This window comes from Lagopus muta, chromosome 1 (genome assembly GCF_023343835.1).
Source record: "Lagopus muta isolate bLagMut1 chromosome 1, bLagMut1 primary, whole genome shotgun sequence".
NCBI lineage: Eukaryota > Metazoa > Chordata > Aves > Galliformes > Phasianidae > Lagopus > Lagopus muta.
Genome location: NC_064433.1, coordinates 98,940,887 through 98,960,197, shown reverse-complemented (window position 1 = coordinate 98,960,197; position 19,311 = coordinate 98,940,887). Strand labels below are relative to the sequence as shown.

The 19,311-nt window shown below is 37.6% G+C and overlaps 1 long non-coding RNA gene across 1 annotated transcript; it reads right to left on the bottom strand.

The window, feature by feature from the left end:
• Positions 1-5,203: 5,203 nt before the first annotated feature.
• On the bottom strand, positions 5,204-18,736 carry LOC125703968 (uncharacterized). The gene is made up of 3 exons (XR_007381002.1): positions 18,626-18,736; positions 5,906-6,045; positions 5,204-5,249 (listed from the first exon to the last, which is right to left on the bottom strand). It is a non-coding gene; the product is annotated as an uncharacterized LOC125703968 (long non-coding RNA).
• Between the last annotated feature and the right edge of the window lie 575 nt (positions 18,737-19,311).

Here is a 19,311-nt window from a genome sequence, read left to right as displayed (position 1 = left end):
CATTACTATTTTTAAAATAACATCTGATTCTACTGCTACTGCTTTGCACTGTCATTTCAGTTCTGCTTCAGAATTATAAAACCAGTCAGGGATTTCAGTTACCTATTAGAAATGTTTCTGGAACTTGAAACTTGTTAGTAATTTACAAGTCATTAAGAAATTAACATAAAGGAAACTTATGTATCCAGAAACAACTTATTGCTCTGAAATGACAGCAGAAATAATAGTACGAAACTAAGAAAGATCAAATAAAAATTTAATAGAAGTTAGAAGTTAAAAACTGTAACGAATGGTGAACATGGTCATCACATCAAATTCATAGCTTTCTGTTAATGATATTCTGTTAATTTTATTGAAATAAATATTTCACACCACTCTAAACTCAGCTTTGCAATATTTACATTAAAACACCTCCAAGAAACTACAAGTCAAGTTCTCAGAGTGCACTGATGCAGTAAAGCTAAATAAAAATAAAGTAAAAACAACATTGTAAGAAATGTCAATACCTGCTTGCAGTCAAATGGATTTTTTTTTCTGAATGAAAGGCCTGCATGGAATTTAAGAATTATCTGTTTGATGATTACTCCCCATAATCTACACTGTCAGTCAGTAGGATATAGCAAAGAACTAATACAGCTCACCAACAATTTAAGTTGAAAATAAGGCAAATATTCTTTGACAGCAAACCTTGCCAATGATGCCTAATTGAAAAAAAAAAAATAGTATGCTTGCAACTACTTTTGGTCTCTCTTCCTCCTATTACAAGAGTCTCCAACTATGATTCAGCAATTACTGAATATAGTATTTTGAGGACTGCTGCAAAAGTAATGCCTTCTATTTTTTTTATATTAACCCATAACATCAGAGGAGGATGTTGGTGATTCTGACTGAACATTCCCGCCAGTATTCCATTACATTTTGTGACTGATGTCAGACAGTCTAACAAAATGGTGTCTGACATGGAATTGTGTATGAAGCAAAAGAGTGTCATTGAATTCCTCCATGCAGAAAAAATGGTACCCACTGACATTCATTAATGCTTGTTGAATGCTGGTGGATACCAAACAGAGAGGCAGTAGTAGGTGATGTGTTTCAGCAGTGGCTACACTGACATGAAAGACAAGCCACATTCCAGACAGGCCTGCACAACTGTCATCGTGAAATGAAGTGTCTCTATCAGCTCATCCATGTGAATTGGCTAATGGTAGTGACTGTGCTGAAAAATAGATTTGAAGCTGAGAAATTTGCTTTTGAATCGTGTTATTATGCTCTTTGCATACGTTTCCATGGAAATAAGTAAGAGGCATTACTTTTAGAATGACCTACATATATTAATACTTGCTTAACCATTAAAAATAAACATTCTTTATTTACTGTTTTTTTTTTTTTTTTTTTTTTTTAGCAAAACTTTGAGGTTGCATTTATACAATTGGATATTAAAAATACCAATCTAAATCTATAAATTCCAACTTCAATATCCAGAATACGATTTCTGTTCTGGTTGAAGCTGTAGTTGCACCTATACAAGTGCTTTTAGCTGGCCTTGCAATTTAACATTTCCTTAATAAAGAAATGATTATTTTTATTCTGTGTAGGCCTGTGGATTGCAGTTGCTCAGAGCTGGGAAATTCTCTCCTGAATGAGTTCAGCCATTTTGAAAAACCTCCTAGCATGAAAGCAGTAGCAACCCACTGCCAAGACCTTAACTATCTGCTATTAACTCTTCCTCAAATTTGAATGCACCCATTATTTTGCACACAAAAGCTTTCCTAAAAAGAAATGGGACAAATTCACCTCAGGTGCCAGTTCATAGGCTTCATTAAGGATTGATTTTGTCAATGTGCCAAATAAAGTAATAGCGTTTCTAGTTCAGCCAGGATTTTGTGCTTCATTTCAAATACTCTGTAGTTATTTTAACTCTCAGTTGAAAAAAAAAATCTCATTCCCATCTTGCTTGTACTTATTCTGCAAGAAAGAACTGAGACATAAGGAAAGAAGAAAATTTATACCTAGAATTTTAGTTAAATATCCATGAAGAAGTTAAAATCTGGTGAAATATCAAAACTGCAACAGTCTTATTTATGCCTTTATGCATTTTCAGTAAAGCATTCAGTGATGGAATTATCTCATGTTACATTTCTCATTCTCTTTTATTCTCCAATGGAAGGAAATTGTATAAAGCAAAATCAAAGAACTGTGTATTGCTGGAGATTGTAAGGGCACACATGGTTCTGAAGAAATTCAGGCTACAAATATGAGCTGTCCCTCTAAAGTTTTTGAAAAGCTGGGTTCTTATTCTTTTAGTAGGACATACTCTTGAGAGAGGGATCTGTTAAACTGATGCCATAAATTGGTCAATCAGGAAACTCTCTAAGACTCAAGTTGGAGTGTTAGAAAGAAGGCATTCCTAAGTACCAGGGCTGGATATGTGAGGGATACGCTCCTCCTATCATGCATAACTTGCACAAAAAGTATTCAGCTTCTATACATTCAGAGGTTTTCTTGCAGGTGCATATGTTTTTAACTCTTGCTTTCACAACTAACAGATCCAAAGCTGAACATCCCTTATCTATTAGATACAAAGACTTACAGAACCTCCCTAATCTGCTTGATACATTAAAACAGACCATTCCCACTATCTGAACAAACTACAGGGTTATCCATCAAGGGACTTACCAAGCTTAACACTGCTACAACTTTATCAAAATGACAAACTGATCCTTGAATTGTGAATTTTACAAGTTGAATTTTGCAGGAGGCAACAAATGATGATGAGAAAGAAACACTGACCTTTACAGATTCATCACGTTTTCAGTATCAAAGTCTTCTTATATATTCATATATCACAGTTCTAAACTATACAAAAAAAGCATGATGCCAAAGTATTTCAAAATTGAATTGAATTTCTAAGACCATTAAAGACTATAGAAAGTATTAATCTTAGTGCTCTGTAATGTTGTGGTTACACAGTACCAACTGAGAAAACTGAGTGGCTTTCAGGAAAAGTTTCAACATTATTTGAGCCCTCCCTGAGACCTTCCCTTGACCCAACCAGCATCACCTTACTCATGCAGAGACCCAAGCTCATCGGTGGAATGGTCTTATCCAAATATGGAATAATTCTGGGGAAAAATCTCTTTTTGAGAGTCAGCCAGTAGAAGAGCATGGTCTTTGTTTCCCAAGAAGTAGTTCTTGCAAGTTAAATTCTTAGTAGGTTTTTATCCATTTTATGCTGTAGCCAAGGGCCGACTCTCCTTTCAAGTGAAATGGCATTATCTAATGGCCAGCAGAAAGAAATGTTTCAAGAAATCGAGAATGATGAGAGGAAATGTCTACCCTCCATCCACTGGCAGCTGAAGTCATATATCACTGCCAGTAATGCATTTTTGTTGCTGTCCCTGGCCCAAATCCAGGCAGTGCCAGGTCTAGAAGATTTATTTGATTAGATGATGTTATAGTTGGCCTCCAGTTGTTTTCTTTTTTGCCTATCCTTAGCAATCAAAATAAGCTTGTTTTTTTTTTTAACAAACAAACAAACAAACAGATCTTAGAAGGCTCACTATGCAATATTTCTATTCCTCTACTTCTACTTATCTTTCTGATGTGTGTTTCCATCAAACCATCCTCAACAGTCACTAAAGCTAGAAGTTTACATTACATTAAAAAAAGAGAGAGAGACAACATGAAAAACTTTTCTGATCACATGTTTTCAGAAGTTATTCTTTAAAAAGAAACTTGACTAATTTGACTCAAGAAAAAATACTGAACATTATTCACATAGTTTGTATTTTCTAAAGCCTCATTTTTGGAACTGCTTACAATCAGGAGCCTTAGTATGCTAGAGAAAAAGTTATTGTAGCATTTCTGGTTTGCTTGCAGAAAAAAAATAATATATGTATATAACAAAAATGAATTTATCGCTATCAGATATCTAAATTCAATAAACTGGAGAAACCCAAAAAATAATGGGTGTCTTGTTCCTTTGATGGAAGTTCATCCTTTTATAAGAGTACTTTGACATTAATCAGCTTTGTCATGTCTACATTTTGCACAATCTTTATGACTCAAATCTTAAGATTAGAATGGAAATAAACTACAAAAACTTTCAAGGATACCCACAGAGGGCAAATGTTTGAATAAATAGATAACTGGTTGGTTACTAAAGCTCTCTGGTGAATGAGTGTTTTATCTATCTATAAAAGCATTCAGGACATTATTACTTGCTGCAAAGAGTATTTCCTCCCCCCTGTCTTTGGTTTAAAAACATACACAAGAATGAGAAGAATAGCAAGGACATTTGTTATGTTTTCTTGCAGCAGAAGGGGGAAGTTAAACTGGATTCAACTGCTCAGAAGATCCACTCCACAGAAGAATAAGTCTCTTTGTCCTAAACAGTGTAGGCAGAAGAGAATCTGTGTATGTAAAAATTCATGCCATGAAATGACATTAATAGCTGGAATTATAAGAATGGTCACCATGCAATGAAGAAAAAGGAAAACATATGTGTCAGCAGCCATTCAAGCCATTAGTATGAAAGAAATAAATAAACTATTTCAAATTCTGGAAAAAAAAATCGAAACTAAATAAAAATACTCAGAGTAAACACAATCAGTCGAAGGGGTGGGTGTCCCCCAAAAAACACATTTTCTAGAGGTATCTGTTAATCTTGATAAACTACCATTTTCCCCTATGAAAATATTATTTCAAATAACACTGACTGTTTCACCCAAATGTCACAAGTGAGCAACCAACATATTTCTCAGAAATTCAATCACAATCCACTCTGTAGCTGTGAAGAAGGCGTTTCTGATTTCACCTCAGTGACAAGAGCACCACCTTCAGTAATCATTTGCTGGACTGTGTTTGACAGCAGAACGCCATACAAATCTGACCTCTCCCACACTGTGTTTGAAGCAAAGACAATAGAAGAACACAGCGGATCTTTCCCAATAGGTAGAAATTTGTTCGTTTGTTGCCTAAATAATACTTAAAATTGTCCGAGCTTCCTTAAGTCTGAGCTTGGAAATCCTCTGGAAAATAGAGGCCTATGTTCATTTATTTATTTAAAGGAAATGTACCTGAACCTGTAGCATGCTGCAGTAATTGTAGAGATTTGGCACAGAAAACAGATATCTGAAAGTCAGCGAAGACCCTGTAGGTGTTTGTTCAGATTTGCTTTTTCTCTCTCTTACCTTCTCTCCACCTGCCTTTACAGCCTTTGCAGTCAGTCCCCAAGAGACTCTCAGCACCTGAGCAGATGCAAATAGTCAGTCATGCATGTGATTTCAGAATAATTCCACATTTCCTGAATCCAATGAACTGTATCAAATCATACCCCTAACAATTTCAACACATTTTGGTGCACAAGAATATACCCTCACATTCAGCTTGGCAGCAGAGCATGGAATAGTAGAATAATGGTGCTTTAGGGGATTGGAAATGGTGAATAAATGGTGCTAGAATATGCAGGGATTTTTCTTCAGATTTCAGTGAACAGAAATCTTTCATAGCAACTTTGCATAGATGAATCATTTCGATTATTAGGCTGTGTTCTTCTCAGGCTCATTAGGTTTTGACCTTAAGACTCTCCCTGAGACTGGAGGTACTTAACTTCTTCCTGCAGAGCCCTGAGCCCTTGCAAAAAGGGGCAAAAGATACACCTGGGCTAGCTTCAAATCCTTTTGTTACCTCTGTGTTTCATAAGCAAGGAAGTAGGCTCTTTGTAGTCTAATATCATTACCATGCTTTTCTTAGGTCACTTCGGCAGAGATTCATTTCACTGACTTTAGACATCTAGAAGTACACTACATATGAAAGAACACTAGTTATTTAGTTTCCCTTGAGAGCCTCTGGAAAGTCAGGGACCTCTCAGCAGCACTTCTTCACATCTGTATCATGTACTTACCCTGGCAAGGGATGAATCACCTGCTGGAGGTGTATGTACTTCTTGACAATGATTCATTTCAGCCCTGAATAAGCTGAAAAAATATCTTCAACCAGATGTTTCATTTTTGGACAAGCTCAAGTAAGTCTGATGGATCCCATCTGAAAGCACAAAGTAGACTGCTGTTTATTTTGCTCTATTTTAAGTCAGAGGAGAAAGAAATCTTACTTAGTAAGGCTGAGTTCAGCCATTGTCCCTGGTGGCTTCATTTCATGTACTTGTAATGTACTTGTCCACTTATGTGAATTGTACTGGTTATGAGGATGATAATTCAGTGGCTCAGAGAGCGTATATATCATGCTTTTATGCTGAAAACAATCTGAGACGAGACTTGTAGCTGGCTTAGATGCTTGTAATGTCATTCAGTGAAACGTTTTATGCCATATGATCCCATGAATATAGCTGAAATTTGTAAAGATAATCAAATTAACTTATAATTGGTTTATTTTAGTTTCCCACATTTTGTGCCTTTTATGCCAGCCCAACTCCTTTATAACATCAGACAAAAGGATTCTCTTATGCATAAACATAGAATTTTTGGTAGCCATAATAGATGTGCAATAGCAGACATCAGCAAAAAAAAAGTATGTATATTTCCATTGTACCCAAGAGGCAAGAATCAGAATTTGCAAACAATAAAATTTAAGTAAGCTGTGTAGCAGCAATTCCCTTTCCTCTTGGTCTTAAATTAACGTGGATGGAGGTAAAACAAAGCACAGAGCAAATGAGCACTTAAGGGACACACAAAAACAGGGGCTCCCATCGAAACAATTGGTTGATAAGGGAACTTGAGAGTTGAACATGAGGCTCTGGACCTCACATTTAATTCATAAAGCACGCTACCACAAATATAGGTATTATTTTATTTTCATATAACACAAATGAAATGCAGCAATGTAACCACTGTAAAAGGTTCCTGTCAAACTTCTTACTGAACCAAGTGGAAAATCCCCACTATTTGAATGGCACAAGAATATGTTTTTAGTGAGCCTGAATTCAATTTTATTTAATACTACTTTTGCTTTTAGTGGTTTTATGCTTAGTTAATACACTGAGATTCAAATCATTCAAGGCAGAACAAAAGGATACAGCAGGAATCCACAGTGCAAGAGAACTGCATCTTTGGCTTCATGGTCTTCAGTGGAAGGCACCATTCCACCTCAATGAACAAAAAAGTTATATGAATGGCTAGTTGGTTTGTCTGCCAAAATCTTAAAAAAAAAAACCAAAAACCCACACAATAGTTTGGTGTTTGCACTAAAATACATGCAGTGAAACACAGACCTATAACATCCCATGCTCAAACTAAAGGATAAAGTTTCATAAGCAGTGAAGAATAGAAACTTTGAACCAGTTTCAATTCAATCAAGTATAAATCACAGTTTTAAAGCATTGGTCATAAGAAGTTTTGTGAACAAAAGAGACCGTTAGGACAGGTCTTGAATCTTTTGCCTTTGTACATTGAAAATACTAATTTCTGAGAAATCTAAATTACATAGGCACTTAATTTAGTCTTGTAAAAGACGTTCATATAAGGCAGGCTTTTGTAGTTATTTACATGTTCAAGGATAGAAGTGGTCTGCAGATTTGCAAACAGGCAAATTGGTTGTCTAAATCTTTACAAAGTTAGAAACTTTCAGAGACCCAGGCTAGTTGGTCTTAATTCAAAACTGCAACTGTCAGTCTCTCAGAGCAGTGCAATAGAAATAAAATGTCTTCAGAGTAATACAGAAACACTGTTCTGAATAAAAACAGAATCCAAGCGTGATAAGAGTTGCAGTGGCTGTTCGGAGAGATTTTTTTATAAAATGGTGAAGAGGAAGATCTTCTGGTGTATAATTGTTACAACTGTCAATTACATAAATTTTACTTTTTCCATTGAAATGGCCAGATTTGCAGAGGTACAAATAGGGGCAGGGTCAGAGACAGTGACTACAAAGATAAGTCAAAGCAAATAGGAAATTTCCTTTCCAGCATTACTGTTAGAGAATATACATGCAGTGTTGTTCTCAGTGAAAGGTTGTTTCCATCTACCTGTTACTTGCAGAGCTGTGGATATGAGGTAAGACCTTCCAGGTCCAACATTTACCATTTTAAAATATTTCTGTATGTCATAAGCTTTGCACACACAGCAATACGAGAACATACTCAGAAAATTTAGGCTGCCCAAATCCATCCTACTTTTTGGATTCTGTGGCACAGCCTTTAATCAGGACATAGCTGAGAAATGACTCAGTGATTAGCCCATAGCAGCCTTCAGTCTCTCAGCCAGGCAGCCTCACAAGCCTCCTTAGGGAGCCACTGGTCTCCTGTCACTGACAAGTTTGTCTTTCTGACTCTTTCTCAGAAGAGCTATCCTGCTCTTCAGGACTCTTGCATTTGAATTGCCAAGTTTCTCTATTTCATGCACTTTTGTGACTGCAGTTGATATGAAATGATAAGACAGTAGAAAAGGTGAAAGGCTGTGTATCCAAAATGCAGTTGGCAGTTTCGTCATGTTAAATACAGAGTTCATACTTTTCCACAAAGCTCGTAAATTCTGTAGGCAGTTGCCACAAATCATCTCAGAGGCAGACTTGCTAAAAGAATAATGTTCTGAAAGCAAAATACTAAGTTTTCTTACAGTTAAGAGTTTTCCTTACTATGCAAATCAGGGGAGAAAGGGTTTGCATTTGTTTGTTTTATCTTGAGGGCACTAAGGTTCCTTAGTATAAAGAAGTTCTGTACATATCTAGTCCTTGTACCAGTAGCAAATGAATTCACTCTAAGAGCCAATGAAAGGTTACTTAAGCCTTCAGAATAGAAGCTGTTAAATGCTTTGCAAATGAACTTTAAGTACCTTGCAGATAAAGCCAAAAGGAAAGGATTAAAAATAAAAATAAAAATAAATAAAAAAAATTAGTCAGAAAAAGAGCTAATAATGCAACGTATTTAAAATCCCTTGTCTCTCCAGCCACAATGTGTTAACAGGTTAATTACATTCAAGGCAGTGAAAATTGGTTTGTGATGACAGCTTGGTACATTTACCACTAATATGGGCTATTTCTTCCACTCCTTATGAAGATTCTTTTTAGGTTTCTTTTCTCTTCTCTGCAATGGGAATTACTGCAGACATTTCTGTTCGCTCTTAAATGTATTCAGAAAAATTGGTTCTTGCAATTTGCACATTTTTTATTGTAACTTCTATTCACCTAAAATTGAAGTGAGGTGGCTGAGACAGTGCAGGGTAGTTTCATATAATCAGCCAGCAAATCATTCAGATCATTCTCTCCAACCTATTTTTACCCAGAACTATTTTGTTTTGAACATCTCTCTTTCACAATGCTTTCTCAAATAACTCTCTCACCCCATCACCCAAGGAAAGCAGCAGCCTCAGAGTTGTCAGATTTCTAATAAATTCTCACAGATCAGATGAAACATAAAAGTGACAGTTCCTGTCATATGCTTATGCACGTGCAAATAACTAGAAAAGTTAGGATGTGGGTTCATTAACCTCCTCTGAAACAGAAGGTGCAGACCTAGAGACTCGGGACTGGAAAGCCATTTGCACTGCCAACACACCCCTCACTCACAGGCAACAATTCAGCAGATATTCAGGCTATAAGAGCACCAGTCCTCAAATGATTTTTTACAACATCCTTGATGATGTAACCTGAAGCTTCATAAAACATAAACAGAAGATAAATATAAATAGAAGAAAACATCAAAGCTTATGAACAACTGTGTACAGAGGAGGAGATCTGAACACATTTGTGGTATCACTTATATTTCTGAAGTAGCATATCTTGAGTCATCTGCTCTCCTTCACTTAGCAAATGAGACACACCAGAGTCTTATTTTGAGCTAATCAAGCCCTTAGGCTATGCCTGTACTGGTAAATAAAGGCACAGGCTCTGGTTGGAGCTCGGGCCTGCAATTATCCATAATGCTCACGTTTGTGTGCTCCTCAACAGATTCTCTGCCTTTCTCACCTAATGCTTTTCCAGAGAGTCATGGATATGCTTGCAGAAATACACACAGCTGGGGCTATTTCCAATATATGACACCTATAGAAAGGTGTCTACCTGATTTCAATCCTGTACTGTCCTCCCACATTATACCACTGCACTTTGCACTTTTAATCCATTTACTCACATTGTACCCCAGGGCAAACAACAAATACTCTCCAGTGTAAGGCAATTCAGCCTTCACATTACTTCAGATACTTCAAAGTGAAAACATTATTATTCATTTGTCTTAGGGCCACAGAGCACCACGTGGAGCTAAAGATGTCTCAACAGCGTGAATGCAGCCACGTCCTGCCACTGGGTTAAGGGACAGAGAATGGTCTCTGGCTTTTTTTGGTGCAAGAGTATGAGCAGTTTGCTGTGTATTTCAGTCAGTTTCATGTAGTGCTGTCTTCTCACTTAGAGAAACAAGATTTTTCCCATGTTGTTTGAAAATCCCAGCCCCAAACTTGCAGCTGAGGAAAGCATTATATGGCTATAAAGCAAAAATTCTGTTATTGCAAACCGTACTGCTGCAAAACCTACTTTTGAGTACCTATAATGGAAGCAAATTCCCGGCAGTAAGACTGACTTTGATATATGGTCAGTATATTGAATTAATATTATCATCCTTTATTTCTGCAGTAATATTTGGATATAGCTGAAGTGTTTTAGCACAGTTCTCATCTTATCAAGTCCATTCATTGACAAGTTATTCAGTGACTTCATCAAAACATGTCTGAACTGAGACCTCACTGTTTCATCATAAATCAATGTAAATTCTGGTATGTATATAGATGCTTCCATCTTTAACATTAGCACTGTTACATCATATGCTGATATTCCCATCTTAAATATTTATGCTACTACACTATCTCTTGTTAATTTCATTGAAGACTGTGAGATTCACAAAAATTTGAGGACTGTGGTACTTGCCAAAATATTTACACCTCCAGTGTGAGAATCTTCTTGCAGAAAAAAATGTAGCAGACACCAACACTTTTAATGCCGCATTTCACCATTTGAATTACAAGGAAAAAGCCCTTATATATCTTTCTAGGGACCATTTCTTTCACTGGTCAGATAAGGCTCTAAAGACATCTAACTGGTTTTATTCTGCACATGCTGCAGATGAACACCAGAAAACATAACATTACCCATCACTGTGCTTGTATGAAACTATTAAACCTGGAAAGCAGGAATATTGCTGCTCATATTGTGCCATTATAAATGACACGATTTTAAAAGCCTCCTAAACGTTATCTCAGATCTTAATCTTTTCTTGTAGGGAATGGGTAAGCTATGAATAATTTCAAATCCAGATTCAGTAAAATGTTATACTGTAATAGTCAGCATAACCAGAGTGGCAGGCAGGAAGGAAAGAATAAAAATAATATCAGTAGGTTTCTTTAATTAAAATCAACACTTCTGCTTTCCAGATGGGAGCAGGAGAGCAATTCCCACCTACTTATAATTTTTACCTTTTCAATATAATTTAAAAGAGAATGAAAATAATGTGTATCTCTACAGGCACGTGTGCTGAAATGCAACTGTGAGATAATTCTAATCTCCAACTGAGAAAACACTCATTTTCTGATAGCCACTCTGGAACACTTTTAGGCTTAAAAACTATGTATAAGTCATTGCTGAATTAGTGTTTGAAGTAGGGTGATAATTATCAAATGTAATTGTAAATAAAATATAAGCATCGTTCATGTACAATATTGAGAGCATTGTGGACTATATTCCTCAAGAGGCAGATAATTTGCAAATGGAAAACCTCTTCCATGGTAACCTGCTGCAGTCAATTTGCCTGCAATTGAAAATTAATTGTATAGGTAGTTCATAACATTTGAAAAATGTCTGGCTTAATTATCTGAGTTCTGCCTTTTCTATTCCTAAGGTTTTTTAAAAAAAATCATATCCCAAGAAGAGGTAAAAATTTAAAGAAAGTATGATAGATTTCCAAATCTCTGATCTTTCTCAAAGGAAAACTGACATGAAACAATTACAATTTTCTTAAGAATACATTCCAAAGGGAGAAAGTGAGCAATAGCAGTCCAAGATATTATAAGGCCAGTTCTGTGCTAAATAAATTTGTGTTGTAGTCTTTGTGGTAGTTAAGTAGCATCAAGCAAATTCCCAAGGTTACAATTTCATTTTTGTGTGCCACACTGGTGATAAATAGCAGTTTTCAGCTTTTCTTACTTATCAGCTGAGGTTTACCAAAATATACCAGTCATGATCTACATTCAAACGCAATTCTCAGTTGAGATTTTCTGAGGTAATGAGGCCATCAAAATGTACAGCATTGATCTGATCTCCAAGGGACAGAGAAAGTCTAAACTAAGCCATTAGACTTCAGATAGATAGGGGCCCAGAGAAGTGGAATTATGATGAGAAACGAATCAAGCTTATATTAGTGCAGTGCACAGGAGGATACCACATAGGAGGTTGACGGTTACCAAGTTGTAAGTAAAAGCAAGAACCTTTTTGCTGTACTTGGTTGTCAGGGAAGAAGAGACCTGCCCAAGCTAAGGATCGCAACTGAAAGCACACTCACTTTTTCATCCCAAACTGCATGGAAAAGAAGGCCCACTTACTTGGGTACTACCATCTGTGCTAGTCTTCTTGAGGACATCAATACTAGATATTGTAAAGAATATCACAACCCCAAAGCCATCTTGTGGATCTCACTATCTTTGATTATGCTAACGAGTGAGTGAAATTGATAATCATATATTGTAAAAAAAATTTATAGCAGAAGGGAGTATGGGGAAATTAATAAGTGAAACAGATGGCTGTAATGTATATCAAAGTGAGTGACTTAAAGTAAATAATTAAAGTAATTAAATCATCAGTGAAGTTTTTCACTAACATTCTGATTAAAATAAAGGAATGGTTCATGATCCTCAATCTTAAATGTAATTAATATTTGTTGCCAAAATTGACTGAATGATTCTCTTTATCAGTGTGCCTCTGTTATTAAAATGAAAGTGAGGGAAAAAAAATAAATCTTGGTGCTGGTACTCTGAAAATTAGTGTGGTTGGACTCTACATTATCCTATTATTTGAATCTAACCCAGTAACTCAGCACATCTTCTAAGAAGTCAAATATCTGAACCACACTGAAAAAAGTCATGCTACAAAGCAATGATGAAAACAGAATTGCTGTAATAAAGAACGTAACATTCAACACTATTAGTTAAAGTAATAGTAAATTTGTGGTGAAAAATGTGAATTATATATAGGTACACTGATCATGGACAAAAATTAGCATATAGCACATTACCCATAATGTGTCACATGGCAGTTACTCTGGCAGTTATTTCTGCTTTCATAACTGTGTTAGGTCTTAGTTTCAATAAAAGTTTTAAACAGTAGCTATTTTAGGCTTCCAACTGCTAAGCAAAAATGTGGGTAATGTTTGAGTCCACAGCAACTGATGTGAATCCAGAGAGAAGGCAAAGGCAACAATTTTGGAGAAGGACAAAAATAAAATGGAAATTATAGAGAAGAGGAGTCATGGCCAGGGCATAGTTTAAATGGAGAACTGAGCCAACCTCACAGCTTGCTGCCAAGACCAATTTCAGAGTCAGACTAGCTCAGCTCTGTTTATCTAACCACACCATCACAGAATTAAGGGAAAGGAAGAAATGCTGATGGAGAACAGGTGGTGGCAGAGTAAAAAAAATATTTTCAGAAATGTCATTAAGAATTTGGACAACACTGAACAGATCCTTGCTAGACTTTCCAGCAGAGAATGTTTTGGTTTTTTTTTTTTTCCTGGATGTGTGTTTCTGGAGAATTTTTTAAATAACTGACAACTGAGTCTTTTGAAACTTCTATGCATTATTCTAAAGCTCAAGCATTTCTATAACCTGGCATGAATAATGTGCATATTTAAAAGTCTCACATAGAGTTTATCTGATGAATTCAATGAACATTAAATATCAAGATGATTTTCATTGTGAAAATAGCCTACTCTTCCTTTTAGAAACTCTGATTCTGAGTGGACTGAGTCTTCATTTATCTTTATTTCACAGAAGACTGTACTCTCCTTATTTTCTACTAGATAAAAGTAGAAAATATCTGAACAAAATTGTGCCTTGGGGTAATAGTGACCCTTTTTTGGCCAAATCACCCTTCCTTTCTTAAATAATTTTGCTGATGTGGTGGTATTTGTAGCACAAAGCTATTTTTATATCTAGAGGGAATCTGGAGAAACAATTTCATGTTATTGCTAAGAAGAGCTTTGTCTTTTCTCATTCCTATGACAAATGCCTAGCAGATGTGAGAGGATTTTTGCCTCAGAATACAAACGACGATGCTCCCTCTTACTTCATATGATAATAAGAAAGAAGCCCAAAATACACATTTACCAAATCCCACCTGCATCATATGCTTCCCCCTTTCTGGTGTCATGCATGCCAAGCAAGTGACACCTTCAATTAGCACCTCAGTAGTACCCAGCCCCTGGCAGTCGTGTGACTGGGGACGTGCTTCATACTTCATTTGCAGTTCTTTTTGTATTGCTGATGAACTGTACCTCAGAAGCTGATACAGAATATGAGAATATTTCTGTGGTGTTTCCTTCCACTAAATCCCTTACACTGTTAATCGACAGTTAAACACAGGTAACTTTATATATTTCTGCCTGCTTTTTCTTAAATCTGTATTAATTCAGATATGAATTCACTTATAAGATATTGCTTTTCTGATTATAATGGAATAAGTGTTTAGCAACAGGTACAGAAAAATAAGATTTGGTGGGAAGAAAAACATCACACAGCAAGGGTGAAAGAAGCTGCAGCTTCATGGGAATTCAATAACATTTACTTTCTGTGGTCAACTTTATTAAATATTATTACAAATAACAAGACTACTAAACAGTTCATTGTAATGGTGGCTTTATCCCAGCACCATCTGTGAAACATCTTATCCTTACATACGTTTCCTCATATTTTAATTTCAAGATAATTAAAGATAAATGAGGATGAACTCATCAATACTAGATAAGCATAAAAAAATGCAGCTGGGAAAACTAAGAGGGGAGATCAGGGTGACTGTCCACCTAACCAAATATGTACAATGTCTTCGTAGAAACATGATAAAATGTTAAGTTCTGAGTACAAGAAGAAAATTTTAGCCATTTCTACCTTCATTAGGGACATAGTTCTCAAAGATGTGTGATACAATATCAACCAAGTCTTTGGGATTGTGATAATCTGGTTTACCTAAGTGCGCAGTCAGTAAAGCAGCAGCAGGAAGAAGGTAATATATTCAGGCTGTAGTACAATACTTCCCATTTGAAAAATCTTTATGCTGGATGAAAAACACCTCAGTAATAGATAAAACTTTGATCCAATATAAAATCATTGTCATAACTCATGTTTGTTCATATATTTGTATAAGTTTACTATACCACAAGTCTTCCTGTGAGGTCAGGAGTTGCCTATGCATTGCACTATAAATTTAGACCAAATCAGATATAATTTGTCCTCCTGCATCTGTCACAGACAACCTGCTGTCTCTTTCTTCCTGCTGCACTCCTGCCCTTTTTGATTTTATTCCTTTCCATTTCCCTTCCCCAACCACTCCACCTCACTTACCCTGTCTCCAGTACTCAGCAGACCATTCCTTGGACCAATTCAACACAATTTAAAAAGTGCTCTTTTGGGGGGAAAGATGGAAATTTTGTATTGAATTCTTGCTACATTAATGAGATAAGCTGATTAAAATAATGGAAATCTCAGCAATATATAGGATAAAAGACATCTTTGGATGTAATGATTCAAGCCTCCTCTTAGAGCTGGGTAACTTCAAGATCAGATCTGCTTGCATAGCATCATCCCTATTTGAGTTTTGAATACCCCCAAAGATGGAGATACTACAGCTTCTCTGGGCACCTCATCCACTGTTGATCACCCTCACAGTGATTCTTTTTTCCTTATATCCATCTGGAATTTCTCCTATTGCATCTTGTGACCACTGTCTCTTGGCCATTCAGCGTGAACTTCTTATAGAACATTGGCTGTCTTCCCTGCAATCCCTGTTTCCACAATGAAAGGATATGACTGTATATAAGGAATAATCTGTATAAAGCCTGGGGTAGAGCAAGAATATGGAATGAGGAAGTAGTTGTTTTCCACTTCAGCTGTGCTTCACACAACAGATTGATTCCATAGCAAAGGTGATTACGGAATCACAGAATCACAGAATGGCCAGGGTTGGAAGGGACCTCAAGGATCATGAATCTCCAATCCCTCTGCCACAGGCAGGGCCACCAACCTCCACATTTAATACTAGACCAGGCTGCCCAGAGCCCCATCGATCTGGCCATGAACACCTTCAAGGATGGGGCATCCACAACTTCTCTGGGCAGCCTGTTCCAGCACCTCACCACTCCCTCTGTAAAGAATTTCACCCTGACATCCAACATAAATCTTCCGTCCCTCAACTTAAAACCATTTCCCCTTGTCCTGCAGTTATCTACCCTTTTAAAAAAGTTGATTCCCCTTCTGTTTGTAGGCTCCCTTTAGATACTGAAAGGCTGCAATGAGGTCAGCCTGCAGCCTTCTTTTCTCCAGGCTGAACAAGCCTGGCTACCTCAGCCTATCTTCATAGGGGAGGTGCTCCATTCCCCTGATCATCTTTGTGGCTCTCCTCTGGACCCTCTCCAACAGCTCCCTGTCTTTCTTGTACTGGGGGCTCCAGTACACAGTACCTGGACACAGTACTCCAGATAATTATAGATTGATAAAAATACTAGCATGGCTGAAGTATTTATCCTAAGTTGGCGCTGAAACAGAAATCACCAAACTTAAAAACAAGATCCTCAAACCAAGGGTGCACCTATAAAGAGAAGAGGTCTCTACCTGCTCTGACTTCAAAGAGTGTGCACTGTACAAAGCCAGCAAGATCTACCTGGATGGCTTGCAGAGCTATTTAATTGAATCCATTAGAGTAAGTAATAATTCTTATAAATTATTAGATTGTTTTTTATTTCAAGACTAATCATTATTAGCTTTACAATCTGTGCATGGCCCTTAAATTCTGTGTAGATATACTTTAAAAGCCAAATTCTCATAGGCATTTAGGTACTTAATTCCTACCTGGGAGAGCTGTACAAGTTAGATAGTACATCTACCTAACTAATCTAAATCTAATCTAAAAAGTTTTGAGTTAGATAGGTAGATATTACTAAGAAGTTCAACTAAAGGGCTGCAGTCAGGATCTGTAGTTGATTTCCAGCATCAGAGATTGAGGGAGGTGGAAACAGACGGGAACACTATTTGATAAACAGAAGTCTGTGAAATGCACTTGCTGGAAAAGCCCAGGATTTTTTCCTGGTAAATGTATTAGATGTAGCAATAACATGAGATATTGTCCAGTATATGTGCACTTAAAAAAAAAAAAAAAAGCAAAAGTGGAGGGGGAGAGAGGAACTGTGGGTTGGTTTTTAGTATGTGTTTATCCCAAAGCCCAGCATTTTACTGCTGGAAATAACTAAAGCTCTAGCAAGGATTATGGCAGTTCAAAGTGAAGGAAGCAAAGATGCACAAAGGAGAGAAAAGCCTCACATCTGCTCTTGATTTTTTCACTCCTGCTCAGGAAGAAAGAATCTCAAAACACTGGAATGTGATCTCTGTTCTAGAGAGGAATGGGGCATTCACATTTTCCCTGGACAGCTTGTGCCAGCACCTCACTACTCACACAGTGAAAAACTTCTTCCTGATATCTAATCTAAAACTCTCCTTTTTTAGTTTAAAATCATTCCCCCTTGTCCTATCACTGTCTACCTGTGTAGAAAGCTGATTTCCCTCCTGTTTATAAGCTCCCTTTCAGTACTGAAATGCTGCACTGATCTCTCCTTGGAGCCTTCTCCAAGCAAAGCAAGCTCAGCTCCCTCAGCCTGTCTTCAACGGAGAAGCACTTCAGCACACTGATCACCTTCATGGCCTTTTCTGGACCTGCTCCAGCATCTCCACATCCTTCTTGTGGACAGGCCTGGACGCAATTCTCAAATGGGGCCTTACAAGAGTACCTCTTACAGAGAGAGGAACAATCCCCTCCTCGCTGCTGGCCACCCCTCTTTTGATGCAGCCCAGAATACAGTTGGCTTCTGGGCTGCAAGCATATACTGCTGGCAAATGTCCAGATTTTTGGAAAAGAGCAGGATCTCCAAAGCCTTCTTAGCAAGGTTGCTCTCAGTGAGTTCTTCTTCCAGTCTGTGCATATATCCGGGATTGCCCCAGTCCAGTGAGCACCTTGCACATGGCCTTGTTGAACCTAATTCAGTCCACATGGGGCCACTTTTCAAGCCAGTTCAGGTCCCCCTGGATGGCATTCCTCCTTTCTATTGTGACAACTGCACCACACAGCTTGGTGCCATCAGCAAACTTGCTGAGCATGTACTCGATCCTATCATCACTCACTGATAAGACATTAAAGAGTTACATCTCTCTGGAAAAGAAGGTTTTCTGTACCTTTGTATTTGTTGTTTTTTCTTAATGTGTAACAATACTGGAGACACACAGGAGGAGTTTTCCCAAAAGTGCACTTTTAAAACCACCTAGATAGCAGAGTTTGCAGAAATACATCACCTTAGTATGGGAGAAAACCCCATATCTGAGCATGTTTGATTTATGAGCATAAATCAACCTAAATCAGTCACACCGAACGCATCACTTACCAGGTATATCATATCTGGTTTATCATATAACACCGCATTGCGTCCTGAGCAAAATTTCCCACCTCTGGGAGCAGAAATAAGCCTCCCCTCCACCTCGGGAAGCGGTCGCCGTCTCAGCAGCCCAGGAGCCGCGCGGTGCTGCTGCCCTCCTGCGGGCGGACGGCGATGCTGCGCTCTCCGGCTGCTGGAGAACGTGCAAAAGCAGCATTTCATTCTTCAGTTTTCCGCACAGAACAAATCCTATCTGGAAAGTGCTCTCTGCTTTGCTGTGGCTGCTCTGTGCATAACAACATGCACATCTTTCCCTTCCCTTCCCTTCCCTTCCCTTCCCTTCCCTTCCCTTCCCTTCCCTTCCCTTCCCTTCCCTTCCCTTCCCTTCCCTTCCCTTCCCTTCCCTTCCTCTATGTTTGCTTCTGGAGAAGGAATACCAGTTCTGAAGTAGTGTGTGAACCTTTTCCTGAGCTTGTCACTGGAAACAAAGTAAGAAAATCTTCCTCTTGAGCTGTTTCTAGGCCAAAAGTGTCTGAGTTGTAACCAGTTAGTTGCAACCTTATCTTGGTTTTAAATTTCATGCAAATAAACCACTGTAGTACTAGACACAGGAGATCCGCGTTGTTTTTAGATTTACCTCTAGCATTTTACAGCTGGGATGTTCTGAGGAACTAAACCAACTGATAAAAGCTGAA